The sequence below is a fragment of the Papio anubis genome, chromosome 12, assembly GCF_008728515.1.
Source record: "Papio anubis isolate 15944 chromosome 12, Panubis1.0, whole genome shotgun sequence".
Classification (NCBI taxonomy): domain Eukaryota; kingdom Metazoa; phylum Chordata; class Mammalia; order Primates; family Cercopithecidae; genus Papio; species Papio anubis.
Window position 1 is genome coordinate 22,074,009 of NC_044987.1, and position 19,192 is coordinate 22,093,200.

Genomic DNA, 19,192 nt, shown 5'->3' on the forward strand with positions numbered 1-19,192 from the left:
TCAGCCAGGCATGGTGGCACATGCTTATGGTCCCAGCTACTTGAGGGGCTGAGGTAGGAGCATCACTTGAGCCCATCACTTGAGGTCAAGGCTGCAGTGAGCAGAGATTGCACCACTGCACTCCAGCCTGGGTGACAAAGTGAGACCCTGTCTCAAAAAAAAAAAAAAAAAATTGCCAGCACACCTCTGCATTTAGATCTAGGGAACAGAATCCAGAAATTGACCCAGGTAAAGTTGGGCAACTTATTTTCAATAAAAGTATGAAGGCAATTCAATGGATAAAAAGTAGTCTTCCACACAAATGGTGCTGGAACAAATTGCACATCTATATGCAAAAAAAAAAAGAACTTCTATCCATCCGTTGTATCATATACACAAATTAATTCAAAATGAATCATAGACCTAAATGCAAAATCTAAAACTATTAGATCAAATCATAGAGAATCTTTGTGAACTTGAGTTAGGCAAATATTTCTTAGATGTTACCCCAAATTAATAAATTAGAAACCTCTGCTCTTCATAAGACACTGTTATGAGAATGAAAAGATAAGCCACAGCCTGGGAGATCAAATCATGTATCGAATAAAAGACTTGACACAGGATATATAAAGTATTCTTAAAACCTAAGAGTAAGAAAACGAACAGTCCAAGTTTTAAAATAGGCAAAAGAATTTAATAGACACTTTGCATGTCAATAAGCACACAAAAAGATGTTCAACATTATTAGCCACCAGGGAAAAAGACATTAAAGCCACAATGAGATACCACTACGCATCTGGTAGAATGTCTAAAAATATATTATCAGCTAAAAATAATTTTTATAGCTTTTAAAAATGATTTTTTTAGCTGATAATATCAGGGGCTGGTGAGGCTGCAGAGCAACTGGAACTCTCATACATTGCTGGTGGAAATGCAAAATGGTACACTTTGCAAAGCAGCCTGGCAGTCTTATAAAATGAAACATACTCTTACCATACAACCCAGCAATCCCACTCCCAGGCATTTACCCAAATGAAATAGAAACTTAAACTTCCAGAAAAACCTGTATGCAAATGCTTAGAAAGCAACTTCATAACTGCCAAAAATTGGAAAGTATCACACATCCTTTATCTGTTGCATATGGATAACAAACTGTGGAATATTCATTATAAAGGAGTCCTATTCAGTATTAAAAATAATGAGCTACTAACACACACAACATGAATTAATCTCAAATGCATTATGCTAAGTGAAAGAAGCCAGACTCAAAGGCTACATACAATATGATTCATTTCCACGCCATTCTGAAAAGGCAGAAAGTTTAGAAACAGAAATCAGTGGTTACCAGGGACTGGGGGTAAGGAAATAGGTTGGTACAGAGGAATTATTTGGAGTGGAAAAAAAAAAAAACATTTTTATATCTTGACTACAGTGGAGGTTAAACCACTGCATGTGTTTGCCAAAGCATGCAGAATTGCGTATTAATACACTTGAGTTTTACTATGTATACATTATTTCTGAATTTTAAAAGGTTCAATTTTTCAGGAAAAGGTCACTTTGGCTGTTGGGTTGGGAATAGATTGTACGGCAAAGGATGGAAGCAGGGGACCATTAGGAGACTACTGCAGTAGACCGGGTGAGGGATGACAGTGACTTGTACCAAAAGAGGCTGTGGAATCTGGAAGTATGAAGGGTTCATCGGTGACCCTCGTGGAGGAAGTTTCAGTGAGGGCGCCACGGGAAAGGTAGCCTGCAAGGGCCAAAAGTGGGAGGTGAGCATGCGCAAACAGCGCCAGATTCCCTCCCTACTCTTTCAAGAAGCGTGCATGGACCTGCCCCTGGATGAGCCCAGACTCTGAGTTGGGCCTCCGCCTGGGGTGACCAACCCTCCCAGTTTGCCTGGGACTTTCCTATTTTTAACACTGGAAGTTTTAAAACTTCCAGGGAAACCCCTCAGTCCCAGGCACATCCGGAAAGCTGGTCACCTAAGCCCGGTCCCCGGCCAGCCCCTGTGGTTGCCCTGCAGTTTTGCTGTCCCTGTAGGGTGATGTCCCTGCCTTCCATTACAAGCCTCTGAGCTCCTGCTACTGATACTGCTCACTGATGCCGGGATGCAGAGATGCTCAGGAACAGGAGGGACATTCTGCTCCTTGCATGCCACCTTATGAAGGCTGTTCCATGACTCCCAGTATTGGGAAGAAATAAATGAATGATTTTGTCACTCCACCACACCAAGTCAGGAGCACTGAGCTGGGAACACGCATTTCACCCCCATCATGTTTCTGAAATGCCTGTCTTGAAAAAGATTCATCGTTTTTTGCATTGGTCTTGTCCTTCTATCTTCACAACTTTGAATACAGAAAAGCACTTCCTCCTTCTTAAGATCGCTCCTTCGTTGCCTCCATACTCCTCTCTTCAGTGTCTCCTCCTGCCTTTCTGATATGTGTTTCTCAGTCTCTTTCATGGCCTGAGAAAGCATGAACCTTCCTCATACACGCTGGTGAGGCAGGCCAGGGTCACGTTTGAATGCCTGGACATTAACATCAAATGGGACCAGGACTTGAATCCCAGATTTGCCTCTTTCTGGAACTGCAGCCTTTGACACATTACTCCTCAGACCTTCATGTTTCCCTCTGTAAAATGGGTCTAATGGAGTCTACCTCATTAGATTGCTATGAGAATAAAATTAAATGAGATTATGCGTCAAGGGAAAAAGCTTAGCAAAATACTTGGAACAGAGCAAAGCAACAAATAAAAGCTGCTCTTGGTATTATACAATGTTCCCAACAGTAATGTTCAACAATAGGGAAGTGGTTAATAAATCAGGCTACATACACCATGATTTATTTATAGAATACTATATGATACAGCCATTAAAAATAATGTTCTGAAGAATATTTAATGGCACAGCAAAATGTTCACAATATAATTTTAAGAGAAAAAAATCGGGCTATAAAACTCAAGTCTCAATTCTGTTCTTTAAAGAAAGTATGTGTGTGTGTGTGTGTGTGTGTGTGTATGTGTTATGCATGTATTTAGAAAAAAGAACAAAGAAGAAATATAGCAATATAGCAAAAATGTTGGCTGGTTAGCCTTTCTTTTTTACTTCTTCTTTATAGTCTTTTGTATTTTTACATTTTCTCTAATAATATGTACAGCTGACCCTTCATATCTGCAGGTTCTGCATCTGTGAATTCAACTGAGGATCAAAATATTTGGAAAAAATAAAAAATATATAAATTATAATCATTTACATAAGATTTACAGTGTATTAGGTATTGTAAGCATCCAGAGATGATTTAAAGTATATGGGAAGGCCAGGGGCAATGACTCACACCTGTAATCCCAGCACTTTGGGAGGCCAAAGCAGGAGGATGACTTGAGGTCAGGAGTTCAAGATCAGCCTGGCCAACATGGTGAAACCCCATCCCTACTAAAAATACAAAATTAGCTGGATGTGGTGGCTCACTCCTGTAATCCCAGGTACATGGGAGGCTGAGGCAGGAGAATGGCTTGAATCCAGGAGGCAGAGGTTGCAGTGAGCCGAGATCATGCCACTGCAATCCAGCCTGTGCAGCAGAGCGAGACTCATCTCAAATAAATAAATAAACAAAGTATATGGGAAAATGTGCTTAGGTTATATGCAAATAAATACTACACCATTTTATATTAGGTACTTGAGCATCCTTGGACTTTGGTACCCAAGGGAGGTCCTGGAATCAATTCCCCATGGTTACTGAGGGACAACTGTCTTATTCTCATAACAATAGATGTTATTTTAACATTTCCATCATCAATTTATTTATTCAACAAAGATTTTTTTTTTCTGGCACATACTGTATGCCAAGCAGTATTCTAGACCCTGAAGATACTGTGTTGAAAAAGTCAACAGGCAGAATTTTCTTAAAACACCCTCTAGCCTTGCATTTAATTCCCCTTAATTGTTTTATGTATTAATTTTGTCTCCAACACTAAATTGTTTACTCCTCAAGGGAAGAGACCTTGTGTTTCCCTTCTCTGTAGCCCTATATCACTCCCTGAATACAGGAAGAAATCAGTAATAGATTTCACTTCAGCAACGGGGGCTTGATTGAAAGCGGCCAGTTTTCTGGAATCAGCTACTATAGTAAGAAAACAGAAGAGGTGCCTTCCTATGTTGGGTTGGTATCTGCCCCTTCTTCCATTGTCTTGGGAATGATGAGGTTGAACATTAAAGACTGCCACCTCCAGTGGATTTTCCTGGCAGCACAGGAGCCAAATGGCTGGCCTGGCCTTTTGTCAAGGAAGCTGCTCTTTCTTCAAGCACCATATCATACACAACACACCTGCCTTTTTGCACGTTAAGCAACTTGAGAGCGTGGCAGGTGATCATGTCCTCTTATATCAGGAGTTTTTTTGTTTTTTTTTGTTTGTTTGTTTGTTTGTTTGTTTGTTTTTTTGGAGACAGAGTCTCACTCTGTTGCCCACACTGGGGTGCAGTGGCGCGATTTCGGCTCACTGCAGCCTCCACCTCCTGGGTTCACACAATTTTCATGCCTCAGCCTCCTAAGTAGCTGGGACTACAGGAACATGCCACCACGACTGGCTAATTTTTGTATTTTTAGTAGAGGCGGGGTTTCGCCATGTTGGCCAGGCTAGTCTGAAACTCCTGACCTCAAGTGATCCACCCACCTCGGCCTCCCAAAGTGCTGGGATTACAGGCCTGAGCAACTGTGTGGAGCCATCAGTTCTTTACTGTCTTTATATAGTGGATTCCTTGGGCAATCTGAGGAAGCCTACAGACCTTTCTTAAAATAATGTTTTTTGATGAATAAAATAAAGGCATAGGATTACAAGGAAAACCAAGTATGTATACTGAAGTACTATTACCAAAACAGTATGTTTAAAATATATATTACATAGTAATAGATTTGCTTCTTTGAACCACATTTTTAAAAAATCAGACATTGCATTTGAAATACAGACAAATTAAAGTAAAATTTTATTTTTTAAAAGACATACCCATATAAAGGCTGTTTTTGCCTAGCTTGAATAACAACATGAGACAGCGGGATGTCTTTGATGAGATAATACACTTGTCATGCTGGACAGCCAATTGATTTTGATTTTTTTATAGTAACGATTAAAAATCCAATCCTCAAATGTATATTGTTGAAAATGGAATTAAAGCTTTTATGGCTCCTTTGCAAAGTAGACAGAGGTTTCTGTCAAGGAGCACCAAAACTCTCCAAGACTTTTTAGCTAAACTCTAGTTGTAGCTGTTTTCCGTCCCAAGATCGATGTTTGCCATCTTTGGCTAGGTGAACACCTTTGAGACAGTTTGTATCAACAAGAAAAAGAATGTGATTCTATGGTCCAACTTTGACACCATCAAGATAGAAATAATTTTTAAAGGAGTTCTACAGTGTTTCTAGGTGTTTGTAGATTTCTCTTTTCAAATAAACTGACAGTATTTTGTATGTCAACTTCATTGAGGTAAAGCACTTCCTCCAGCATCGCAAAAGTTGGCAAAGATGTCAGCCTCAACTCTCCTTTCATATTGGCAACTGAGCCAAAAAAACTGGTAAAGATTTCAGGATCATTCATAATGGTGGTGTCAGGGCCTCAAACTGGAAGATTCATCTCATTCAGGTGGTTAAAAATATCCGTTGGGTCAGCCAACCCACAGAAAACATTTTTTTTTTTTTTTTTGCTACGTGTTCCAGGAGTGGATTTTCTTTTTCTTTTAGAAAACAGTGAATCTTTCCCCTTGAAAGATAGTGAGCTTCTCTGTGGTAGAGAAGCACTTCATTTTTTGCCATCATTTCTTGACAAAACCTGCAAAAATGCTGTGATTCAGAGACTAGATAAAAGTTGATGACTTTTATGGCTGTTGACAAAACTTCTCTTGGGACTTACTGAAGAGCCAGAATATGTTTGTGTGAAATGCGGTGAGTGAGAACAACGTAGCTACTCCGTTTTACTCAAGTGGCGAAGTCAGATGCACAGCCACGCATTGCGACAGCACTGTCTGTGCTAGGAAATGAACCTTTTCTGTCGAGTCACTTTTGTTTGACACAAGCAAAACAGAACAAAAACCTTTATACCATCTGCAAAACATCAGCAGCCTTTGTAGTTTCCGAAGACACTCACAAAACAAAATCTTTCTTTGTTGAAGTCAGCAGGCGCATCATGCACAAAACACGCAGGTGGTTACCTGGAAAGATACCTGTAGTTTCACAGAGTGACTTGTGGGAGTAATGGCGAGGCGACCACTTCCTCCATAACTTGCTTCAAGACATGCCTATTATTCTTCATAGAAGCACCTCATCTGACTAAATAATCACCTCCAGTTTTTACCTCTGTTTCTATTCACAAATCTACTCCATATTCCCACTGTATGTGGCTTTAGATAAAGTTTCTCCAGTAATGTGAGGCTTTTTCTGTTTGGCATCTGGTAAGAAATTTCAAGAACGCTTCAAGAAAAGGTTTTTATGCCAAATCCACATTTTGAAGTATCTGAACTTTTTTTTCCTTTTTCTTTTCCTTTTCCTTTTTTTCCCCCCCGAGGTAGAGTTGAGGTAGAGTACAGTGACGCTATTATTTCGCCCTGCAGCCTTGACCTCCCAGTCTCAAGGGATCCTCCTACCTCAGCCTCCTGAGTAGCTGGGACCACAGGTGCCACACCATCACACCCAGCTAATTTTTTAAAAAAATTTTAGAATCAAGGTCTTGCTGTATTGCCTAAGCTGCAAGCTTTTTCTAACTGAACTTCCTTCATACACATGCACACAAAACTGGGCATTTTGGATACATCTTCCAGATAGACAATGGTGGGTCCTCTTTCAGTCTTCCTGACTTCAAAATTCCATTCCCAATAATTTTTTTCACAAAAGAAAAAAGTCATTGTGACTTTTTCTGTCCAGTCACTTCATTAATGTAAACAAAGCCAAATACACAGTTTTCATCAGGCCTTCCTTTTCTTTTCCCAGCCTGAAGATAAATTGGGTCTGTAAAAAATAAATAATAAATAAAGCTAAAATAAAATGTTTTATGCCACTAACATTCTTTGAAGCATCATATTTTCTTTATGATTCCTAAGTAATTTGTTTGATAGACCTACATAGGAGGCAATCATTTGTATATTAATTAAGTGTCAAATATTTGTTAAATTTTATGACCAGTGAGTAAAATAAGACAGGTTTTATGATTACCCAAGGTTTCAGTACTGTTAGTATCTTTTAACCCCTGCACAGATGTGGGATTACCACAGTTGATCACGAGTCCTATCCTACCTGGAATTTAGCTAGTGCTGCCTGTGATTTCCTATGACTTTTTAGAAGTAATGATTCTCATTTCTGATATTGTCAGTGTTTCTCACAAAGGTTTTTTTTTAGGTATGTGATATTTTCACAAAATAATAGTGCAAGAACAACATGTGAGTAACATAGTGTGCATGTAAGACTGCACTTCATATCACAGACATTGCACAAATACAGAGTAAATCCAGAAAAAAAATAGAGAGGACTTCTGCTTCTCCCAGAGCTTATCGCACCGTGCACGACCTGCATCACCGTGCAATCTGTCAGCAATCACAAGAAGTTGCTTTAAATATCACACTCCGACAGTTCACTCAGCAATCAGACTTATCCCAACTCAGCTGTGCCACCCAAGGTGGCACTGCCTACGGAGAGTTAAAAATTCAAGTTAGAACAGTTCAGATTGCAAAACTTCACAAACCATTAAAACGATTCAACTCCTTCTGCAAATTCATCCACAAACAATTCAGTTAAGGGATGCTGGAAAATCTGGGTCACCTACAGGAAAACACTCAGATCTGCTGCTTGATGACTGCCCTGTTGAGGTACCAAGTTGCCACAAGTGGCCAGATGTAGAGCAGGAGAGTCTGTGGGGAATTCTGAGCTCACATGCTGTCTAGCAGCCAGTCTGAGAGCTACTGTGATTTCAAAATAGTCGTGGGTGTTAATGACATTTCCAGATATCTACAACAACTGTAATGTGATACGAAAACATTTGCGATTCTATTAATGACAAAATCACAGTTAGAGCTAATATGACTGGTTTGTTGCCACATTTGTAATTGAAGGAAATGCTACATTTCACATAGAAGATAGTAAAAAAAATAAATAAATAAAAATAAAAAAATAAAAGCTATAATTTTTCTCTACCCAAGTTCATGGAGCCTCTGGCTCCTATTCCACAGACCCCTTAGCAGTAGGGTGGCAATCTACAGACTCAAGTTAAGAACTTCTGCCATATATAGCTCAGAGTGGTCCCAAGAGACTGGTTCCCAAATTTCAGATAAAAGAAATGAAAAAGAGTAAATGTTTATAATGCTAAACTTATGAAACACAAGGATTCTTTCTTCTTTGCTTTTAAGATGTTCTTCTAATGAAATGATAGAGACAGCAGATGGTATTTTTTTAAATATTTACTAGGAGAAAGTGAAAAGTCAGCAATCCTATGTCAGTTCCCCCACCCACTCTTTGTGTTGTGTTTATTGATCTAAGAAATTCAAAATCTGAGACGTGTTGGTCCAGGGCACCATGACAAATCCAATGAGCCCCCATGTCTAGTTCCCCTAACAGGACCCTGGGTTAGTTCATTTGTCCACTTTTCAGAGAAGATGACCCCATTTGCAATCCATGGCGAAATTCTAATCAGCCTATGCCTTCACAGTCATCCCATTTTCCTGGCAGAGCACACAGCTTGACTCTGTGTAGCCAGATGAGCCTGAGAAGAATGTGGTTGTGACTGGGTGTCTGATGCCTGGAAATGCCAAGGTCACCTTGCCACCACCAGGGAAGCTGGCCCCAGTGGGAATCAGCAGACTAAAGAGAGAGAGGGAGCCTGAGTCCTTGGTGACATCACAGAGCTGATTCTACCACTGGAGCAAGTGCTACCACCCATGGACTTCCTGCTATGTGAGATGATTTCTGATTATTTATAACCATTGAGTTGGGGGATTTCTTACCATGCAGGTGAAGTCATCCGGACTGATATAGCTAGACAGCTTGGGAAGCATTAAGAAGGGGCATTACTGCTAAAGCACAGGTTCCTAAACCAGGGTATCAAATGTGCTTGCCCATCTCAGTTTATGTAGATTATGTCTCCTGCAACCCTTAATTCAATCCATCCCCCCATGTCTTGCTGATTTTACCTCCTAAATATCCCACTGATCCTTCCTCTGCCAACTCTAGCCCAGCTACTGCCAGCTCTTGTTTGGTCTAAGGCATCAGCCCACCAACTCCCACTACAGCCTCTTCCACACAGCAGCCAGAGGGACTTTGTGTTAGTGCAGATCTGTTCACATTGCTTTCCTGATTCAAATCCTGATGAAAACCTTTGTTCTAAGTGCAATAGCAAACTACTTAAGTTACCGACAAAACCCTAGAGAACCGGGCCCTCCATACCCTCCTCCAGCTCCAGCCACACTGGCCTTCCTCCTGCCTTTCCCTCCTGTGTCTGGTTAAATCATTCAGATCCTATAGAGGTCAGTTCAGAAATCACTTCCTTAAACACAACTTTAACGACCACATTCTCTGCCAGCCCCAGGCTGGTCCCTCAGTAATACTCTCGCAGCCCTCCATCAAGCCCTGCCAAGGATTCAATGCGATCTTTTTGTTTCACCATTGAATTCGCAGACCCTAATACAATGTAGGTGTTCAAAACATATCTGTGAAATGAACAGATGGATCTTCACAAACAATCCTAGATACACCTGGGGAGTAGCTTGTCCCCAAGGTGTATCTGGCTTCATAAGCAGTGCACAGAAGCCCTCTTCACAGCTCCCTGTGTCCTGCTCACAGACACAGCAGCCTGCCCTTGACTACTCCCTCTCAAGGGAGGGAGGTGTATGCCTCCTACCGTGCTTCTAACGGTGACCCAGTGTTCCCCACCCATACTTTTTCTGTATCGTGGAAGGAAGCAATATTGCATAATGCATATGATGAATTAAATGTCTGTGTCCTCCCACAATTCTTATGTTGAAGTCCTAACCCCCTTTTGTGTTGGCATTAAGAGGTGCAGCCTCTAGAAAACAAAAGGTTCAGATGAAGTCCTGAGGGTGGAACTCCCATCATGAGATTAGTATCCTTATGAGAAGAGTAAAAGACTCTCTCTCTCTCTCCCACTGGCTCCCCTACCTTCACTCCCCCTTATGCAAAGATAGAGCAAGAAGGCACCCATCTACAAACCAGGAGGAGAGGCCTCATCAGATTCTGCTGGGACCTTGATCTTGGACCTCCCAACCTCCAGAACGGTGAGAAATGTCTGTTGTTTAAGAAACCCAGCCTGTGGTGTTTTATTATAGCAGCCCAAGCACACTAAGATAATGCATTAAAGCTGTGGGCGACAGAATCAGACACACGAACTCATTCCAGTTCTGCCACTTCCCAGTTGTATTTCCCAGGGCTAAGTTCGTAACATCTCTAAGCCTCAGTTCCTCATCTGTAAAATGGGATAATAAAAGCATGAACCTCACACAGTTGCCATGAAGATTAAATGAGATCATATATGTAAAGCTCTTAGCAAAGTGCCTGGCACATGGCCTAAACATTCAGCAATGGGTATCTTCACTGCCACAGAACTGAAACAAAGTCTTAGAGATCAACTGCAGTTGACCCTGGACCAACACAAGGGCCAGGAGTGCCAACCCCTTGCCTCCACGCAGTTGAAAATCCACATATAACTTTTGACTCCCTCAAAACTTAACTCCCTTAAAACTTAACTGATAGCCTACAATTGGTTGGATGCCTTACTGATAATATAAACAACACATATTTTGTATGGCATATGTATCATATACTGTATTCTTACAATAAAGTAAGCTAGAAAAAAGAAAATGTTCAGAAAATCATGAGGAGAAGAAAACACATTTACTATTCATTAAGTGGAAGTGGATCATCATAAAGGTCTCCATCCTCAAGTCTTCACGCTGAATAGCCTGAAGAGGAGGAGGAAAAGGAGGTCTTGCTGTCTAGGGGTATTTTATGGAAGTAAGTGATAAAAGAGACTAGTATCTACACATATTTTATGCATTCGTGACATAGCTTTTCTTAATTTTTTTGACATTTCTAGGCCACATGGCTCATCTGTGAGTTGTTTCAAATTGTTGTACATTTCCCTCCCCTAAAAAAATCCCAATATGTTTGTTGAACAAAATCTGTGTAAAAGTGGACCTGTGCAGTTCAAACCCATGTCATTCAAGGGTCAACCATAGTAAACAAGCTGATTTCACAGAAGAGGAAACATGCTGTGAAGGGGCTCCAGTGGCAGTAGCAGCAGGAGGAGGCTGACGTGATTCCCACCCCGTGCAGTTTCCATCAGAACCTGGACCCACCCTGATTCTCTGTGCTCTGATGACTCGGGGCCCTCCCGGGACTCAGGGAGGGTCTGCAGAGGGAGCAGCCAGGAGATTCTCTCCCCTGGACACATGGTGAGTTGAGATATTTATTGCATAAATGCAGAAAAGACCAGAACCAGTGGGGTGCTTCTTGGCCCCAAGAGACCATGTATTGCCCCAGAAACACAAAGTGGCACCGCCCAGGAAAATTAATTAATCCAGTACTGTTCATCTCTTTCAACAGGCCTTCCTGGGAAGGACATTCCAGACTGTTTATCTATTAGGCTTTCTTTCCACACTATGGTAGCTTTCTCCCCTTCCTGGGATCCACGCAGATGAAATTCCTGCTAATGGCATCCTCATCATGTCGATCCCCAAAGGTTATTTTGCAAAGATGCAATTCAGAAACAGCTTTACATGTGCACGCATCTGAACAAAAAACATACTCCTTGATGCCTGCCTGATGTTTCAGCTGAGGGCAGCTGCTTGACAACAACTGGGAAGATGAGAGAGAGAGGCAGAGAGAGGAAAAGAGAGAGAGAGAAAGAGCCTAAGGAGTGTGGATACCAATGGGAGCAACACAATCAATCACTTCTAAAGGGCGCATTTGCCCTGGAGAAAAGGTTTAAGGAAATAAGCAAGCAGATTTAATGAAAAATTCTGAGTCTATTGATTAAAATCTGTTGCCTATTCTTACTATTCAAGAACACACCATTTTTGCATTAGGCAATTGGTTTATGACTTATGTAAACATAAGAATACATAAAAACTTTTCAAGAGACGGGAAAGTTCAGCCAAGATGTTTCATTCAATTGCCCTGCAGTGTTCATGTCTCCTTCCCTGTTGTCTTTGTGATGAGACTGGTCCAGGCCCCTTCAGACTGAAGCCCCCCTCTGCTCCACTGCTGATAACAATCACGAACAAAGACAACAAAGAGCTGCTCTCAATCACACCCGCCTCTGTCTCCTTCCTCTGCAAAAGCTGCTCCCTCTGCCTGGAACCCTACCTCCTCTGGACTCTTTACCCTCCCCTTGACCATCACTATTAGCCTAGAAGGCAGCCTTCCAACACTATCTCCTGCCAGGAGCCTTGTCTGGTGTTCCCACACGGCATTAAGGGCTTCCTCCAGTGGGTTCCAGTGGTGTTTTGTTCCCACCCGTTGTGACAATGATCACACCGCTGTAACTATCAATTCCAAGACACATTTTTCCCCACATTTTCATGTCCTGATAGGTCAATGGGCCCACTCCTATTGTGAAAATGATTACTCTGTTCATACTGCTCAATTTTAAAACCTGTTTTTTCACACTTGAGTGTTTCTGAAACCAGAATATTTTGCTAATGTGGACATTGACTGTGGTAGTGTTTCTGACTTTTTTTCTTCTGAAAACCTGTTATTATATTGACAGTACATTTTAAGATCAAAGAGCTGTGTTACTTACTTGTGTGTCTCGACTGAGAACTCTTAGGGAGCAGGAACTGTGTTCTAGTCATCTTTGTATCTCCATCCCTTAGCACAATACAGTTATGCAGCAATTGCTCAATAAAGGTTGGAGGGAGTGAGGAATGTCGGGGGGGACTTCTTTTTGTGCTGCTATAACAGAATACCACAGGCTAAGTAATTTGTAAACAGAAATCTATTGGCTCACAGTTCTGAAGGCTGGGAAGTCTGAGGTCAAGGCATCAGCAGGTTTGATGTCTGATGAAGATATTCTGTTCTTCCACGATGGTGCCTTGCACGTTGTGTCCTCACATGATGGAAGGCAGGACAAGACAGAGAGCCCACTCCCAGAAACCCCTTATATGGCAGCATTAATCCATTCATGAGGGTAGAGCCCTCATGACCTAAACACCTCCCATTAGGTCCCACCTCACAACACTTGCCTTGGGGAGTACCTAACATATGACTCTGGGGGATGCATTCAAACCATACCAGGGAAGAAAGAAAGGAAGAAAAGAAGGAAGAAGGGGACTGTATACAATTTAGATATCACCTGCTCATCCCTATCTCATTCATTTGGTTTCTCATAAGAACGCACTGGGGTTTCTCCCCGCAAAACCTTGCCTCTGGGCTTCCCTCCTCACTGTTCTCTGGGCACTCACCTCTGTGATGAATTATCAGCACAACACAAGGGTCGTCAACAACACAGGGCACACACTATGATGAGAGAAAACAATCAAAAGGAAAGTTATAGGTTCAGGGTTATCATTCAATTCAGCTTCACCAGCCAGGAGTCAGGAGACCCTTCCATGAACTCTGTATTCCCCAGGGAAGAGCTCACCTCCACACCTTCTACCCATCTCAGCTCCTCCCTGGCCCACAAACCACGCCCAGATCTGGGCTTTCCCTTACCTATTCCACCCCATTTCTGAAGACTCCAGTCAACTGATTTCTTCACCTTGCCCAGCTCACGCCCTGCAGTGACATCTTCCCCAGCCCCTTCCATCAAGGGCCTGCTCAAGCTTCAGCTCCTCCATGGCTTCTTCCCTGGTGACCCCTCACCATCCTCTGAATAGCACTGGTCATCTGAGCCGTACCAGTCAGCGCTGTTGATTCTGTGGCTGTTGTTTCATAGCATTTCCCACAGCACAGGGCTATACACAAAATCAGAGCTCAAACACATGACTGACATGAATTAATACAGCAACTGGCTTTTCTGCAATGCTTCATCCTTTATCATTTCCTTGGTGCATCCTTCCTTCTTCTCCTAGCCCTAACAAATCCCTCTCTCTGAGGCCCCCTGGTTAGCTAAGAATTATGCCCCTTGCCTCTGTTTGTTTTTTTTCAGGTATTTTGTTAGAGACACCCTCCAATCACACGGCATGCAGCTCCCCAACACTCGAGCCTATAAGCCAGCCCTGACTTCCCTACAGACATCTCTTTGAGCTGGCCTCTCTCCTTGGCTGCTGCACTTTTCTTACAGGTTCTTCTCTATCCTTATCAGAGGAAGTTTCATGGGTTCCTCTCCAACATCTCATACATCAAAGGGGCATTAGAAGTGGAAGAAGGTTGTTAAGTTTAAGGTCAGGTTCCAGCCCATGCTGAGGTCTGAAGGGAGTTGGTGGATGAATGGCAGATGGATAGGAGGAACACTTAGGGAGCCATAAGTGGGTGAAATGTAACTTTATTCAGCAGCTCTCTTACACTGTCTGTCTGTGTCTCGGCTGCATGCTCCAGCGGCTCCCACATACAGCTACACAACCAGCAGTCCCTTCAGGGTAAACAGCTTAACTCTTGCCCTATGGGCACAAGCGAGCCAAGCTGTGTCCTGGCTCCACAGCTCTGGCTTTCTCTGTCTTTCTCTGGGCACGAGCATGCCTGTACAGTGTCAGCAGGGCAATTACACCTTTTACAGACGATAGTGGCTCCAAGCCAAGTTATGAGCCTTCCCATATTATGGCTACATGGCTGTGATTATACAACAAGTGGAGCTATGCTCCTGCACTACAAATTGACTGTCACGCAGGATGTTTACCTTGGCCTATCCTTGCTTGGCTGCAGCACAGCCATGTTCCTTACAAAGGGGCAGCCACAGCACCACGTCAGCTTGTGTGGAATTCATAGCCAACTGACTCTATTAGGTTCTGTTGACATGAGCTGCTGTTAAGTCAGGTTTTTCATCCTTTACAGAAACAACTGATTTTGCGAACCTAAGGAGTGTAATTTAAATTTATCCCTGTTACATTTCATCATGTTTAGCCTGATTGTTCCAGTTGGTGACGATCATGTTGAAGCTTCACTCTGTCCTTTCGATTTCTCAGTAGGGTAGAAACAAACTCAGTGTTTACAGCCTTAATCAGTGGCCTCAGTGAAATAATTAACACCATGTCTACATTGGGGTTTTAATTCAGTTCTCGACCCTGAGATCATAACAAAGTTGGGTCAGCTGAACTGCCTTTTAGGGCTCATTTTCATCACCATAGATAAGATAATCATTCATTATCTTCTCCCAACCTCACTTCCACCGTTAGGCTCCTCCACAGCACCCCCTGTCTCAGTAAATGCACTGCCATCCTACAGGTGACCATGCCAGGAACTGGGGTTGGGGTGGGGAGTGCAGATTCCCAACTCCTGTCTCTCCATGAGCCCCACAACTGAATCAGTTCCTTAGCCTTATCGATTGATGATGCCTCCTAAATCAATCCAGTTCCTCAGCCACCAATCTCTCTTACATGTCAGCCACGCCTTTGTGCAGGCTTCCTCCTGGCCTGTGCGCTCTTCCCCCTCCTTCATCTATTTATCTTCTATCCTTCAGGTTTCAGCTCAAACCTTGCTTCCTCCAGGAAGGCTTCTCTGTCCCATAGATATGATCGGAGCCTCCTGCCAGCAGCTTCCGTAACATGGTGCTTTCTCTCTGATTCACCGAACTCACCGCACGTTGTTGCTGGTGGAACTCTCCCCAGCTACACCTAAGTTCCCTGAGGATAGAGAAGGATTCTGTTTTGCTCATTGTATCCCTAGCCTACAGTAGATACTCAATGAATATTTCTTGAATTATTGCATTAAGTATGGTGCCATGAGTTTGGTTGCACAAGGTTTAAATCACTAGCAAGTGAGTTGGCTCCAGACCCTTAAGGCCTCTGGCATGGGGAAAGCACACCAGCTTTGCCCTCTACACAGCAGCGGGACCTGGGTGATTCTATGAGCCTCAGTTTCCTCATCTGAAAAGTGAGAATAAAAACGTATCATATGGGATTGTCACAGGGTCAAAGGAAATCAGGCACATGAGCTTGCTCCCAAGCTGAAAAGCATGGTTCAAGCACAGGTATAACCATAGCCACCCAGTCCCTCTGTGAGTGACTTTGCCCTGGCTTTGGAGGCTGTGCCAAAGTTGCATAGGCTCAACCTTGACCACGTGACTCAACAGTGTGGGCTCAGTAAAGTCCAGCAGGTCTTTCTTAACTCCTTCTCAACCCTTTCTGCTATCCTCATTCTTCTGTACTACTGGGCCACTTCCAGAAACTCTCATAACTGCAACTTCTATTGCACTCTCTTGGTGGAGGGTTTAATGATCCTGAAGGCCCTAGAAATACACTGAACTTAAAACGCCAAATGGAGAGCATTGTGCATTTTAGTGAAACAGCAATTAGGAGCAGCAGTCACCACGTACTTGGGAGGGCAAGAGAGCCGAGGAGAAAAGTAATAAAGTGACCTCATAAAGACACTTAATTTCATTACCACCAGACGCAGTTTCCCATTATTGCTCTTGGTGTTTAATGGTTTTATGATTTCATCTATTGATGCTTAGCTAGTTCATTAACTGTGCTGCTAAAAATACAATTATTTCCAACAAACCCTTCATCACTAATAAATGGGGGGAAAAACCTCCATCATTACCAGAAAGCAGTGGGGTGGACACACCTGTGCAGTAACGCTGCAGCCCCAAAGTTCTCATAGAGACTGAGACTGTAACCACACAGGTTTCATGTGGCCAGTTTAGAAATTCAGTCAAGCAACTGCTTTATTATTTGGCTGATTCCAACTAACTAATGGACTGATTTTGTGCACCCAACTGACATAGACTTTGATTGAGCAGCTGAGTCACAAAGCTGGTGACCAATGTGAGATCTGAGGATCTGCTTAACTGCTCATTCATTCACCGGGTATTTACTAAGCCCCTACTGGGTGCCAAGCCCCAGTCAGACATGCAGTGATATGTAAATAGGCAGGGGTTTTGTTTTGGGGAAGCCTGTAGCCTAGTTGAGAATCTGTGTCTGCTGGGATCAGGGGAAGGAGAATCCCAGTAACTGAGCTGGGGGTCAAGGCAGAGAGCTCCACTCCTGACTTGGGGTGTGGGGAGGAGATAGCGGGCACTCAGCAGGGCAGAAGGTTTTCCATTTCACTTAGCATCAAAGCTGAAGCCATCATGATGGCCCTGCAGGGTCTGTCCTCCAGCCCCACCCTCTGACCGCTCTATGGTCCTACAAGAGGAGGAAGGGGATGTCAGTACAAGTCACCCAGGTCATCAGTCAGAGGGAGCCCAGGGCCTAACAAAAACCTACATAAAGATTTTTTAGGTAGCCCACCTATCCTAAGGAGTCCCCCTTTTTTTTTTTATTTCTGGAGCCCAAACTGCTCAGCTGTATCCCCCTGCCCTCATCTCCTACTGCTTCTCCCCTTGCACACTCTGCTCGGGCCTCTTTATTTTTCCTTGTCCAAGGCAGGCCTCAAGGCCTTTGCCCTTGCTGTATCTCTGCCTGCTATGCTCTTCCCCGAACACCTCGGGTCTCATTGCCTGGCTTCATCCAGGTCTTTGCTTAAACTGTTCTTAGTGAGACCTTTCCTGCCCACCCACCCACTCCCACCACTCGCTGCCCACTTCCTGCGTTCATTTTTCTCTGTAGCTCTTACTGCCGTTTAAGAGATTACATATTTTACTTTTTTTATATGTTTGCTGACTGTCTCCCCAACTAAGATGCTGGCTCCTAGATGGCAGGGAATTTTCTGTTTTGTTCCCTGCTCACTCCCCAGCATCACAACAGTGTCTGGCATTTAAAAGGTACTTAGTAGGCCGGGTACAGTGATTCACGCCCGTAATCCCAACACTTTGGAAGGCCGAGGCAGGCAGATCACAATGTCAAGCGATCAAGACCATCCTGACCAACATGGTGAAATGCCGTCTCCAGTAAAAATACAAAAATTAGCTGGGCATGGTGGCGTGTGCCTGTAGTCCCAACTGCTCAGGAAGTTGAGGCAGGAGAATCACTTGAACCTGAGGAGTGGAGGTTGCAGTGAGCTGAGATTGCACCACTGCACTCCAGCCTGGCAACAGGGTGAGACTCCATCTCAAAAGAAAAGGTACTTAGTAAATATGTGCTGACTGCCTGAATGTACCTATTGTTTGTCTATTGCCTCCCAGGCCCAGCACACTCTCTGCACACGGCTCGGTCACACTTGGCTCCTTTGCCAGCTGACTTCTTCACAAGCTCTCTCAATAAGAGATGCTGGGAGAGTAGTGCTGATCTTCTATTCCTCTCACTCTTTCTCTCGTTCCTTCTTCTCCAGGTGGTGTCTCTCAAGCAGCTGTGCCATTTCCATCATCTCAGCTCTAGCTGCAGCAGTCCCTCCTCCACAGCACTGCTCCTCCTCTGCATCCCAGATCCTAATGATAACCCTCCTTATTTTTGCTTCCCCAGCTGGGGCAGCAGCTTCCTACAGGTCATAAGCCCTGGGCCACCTCTCGGTCTCCCTCTTGCCATCCCAGCCTTCCAACATCTACACATTCTATAGCCAGTGTTAAATTCCTCTGTCGGATACACCACGCCTGGTTTGTGTTTTCCTGCCTGAATCCTGACAAATACAATGAACCAAGGAGGGAAATCAAGGCACAAGCACAGCCCCAGGGACTGAGCCAACATGGAGAAAGGGCCAGAGAACTCTGACAGAGGCCCTCCCACCCTTCCCAACTCTGCGAGGAGCAAAGAAGCTCCAACAGCAACGAGAAAGCCCCGCAGTGCAGACTGGTCTGCCAGATCCCAGCTGAAGGCTGACCCCTCTCAGTGGTGGGGCAGACACTGAGGAGCATGCTCTGACTCAATTTGGCTTGACTCCTGAAAGTCTGAATCACAAAGACAGCCAGCCCTGTGCATCCAGCTGAGAGATGCTGGAGAAGAGAGACACGGGACTGATCCTCCGACACTCCGCATCCCAGGCCTGGGAGATGATGCACAGCAGTCTCAGTGGCCTCCCAGCATGGTGTATACCAGGTGATCATCGAGGCTGCCGTCTAATCACAGTCATAGTTATTGCCTCACACCACATGGATTTTTCCTTCAGTCCTGTGACCACAGCTGAGACAATGCACAGTCCAGGGGTGCAATTTTTAATGTGCCTGAGGTTGAAATGTATAAATTTAATGGGTAATTGAC

The 19,192-nt window shown here is 43.7% G+C and overlaps 1 long non-coding RNA gene across 2 annotated transcripts; it reads right to left on the reverse strand.

The window, feature by feature from the left end:
* Positions 1 to 4,937: 4,937 nt before the first annotated feature.
* LOC103877903 lies at positions 4,938 to 17,945 on the reverse strand. Of its 2 annotated transcripts, XR_002517210.2 has the most exons (3): positions 13,677 to 17,945; positions 13,427 to 13,481; positions 4,938 to 6,968 (listed from the first exon to the last, which is right to left on the reverse strand). It is a non-coding gene; the product is annotated as an uncharacterized LOC103877903 (long non-coding RNA). The 2 variants fall into 2 exon arrangements; XR_002517209.2 differs by having other exon boundaries at positions 4,938 to 13,481.
* Positions 17,946 to 19,192: the final 1,247 nt, after the last annotated feature.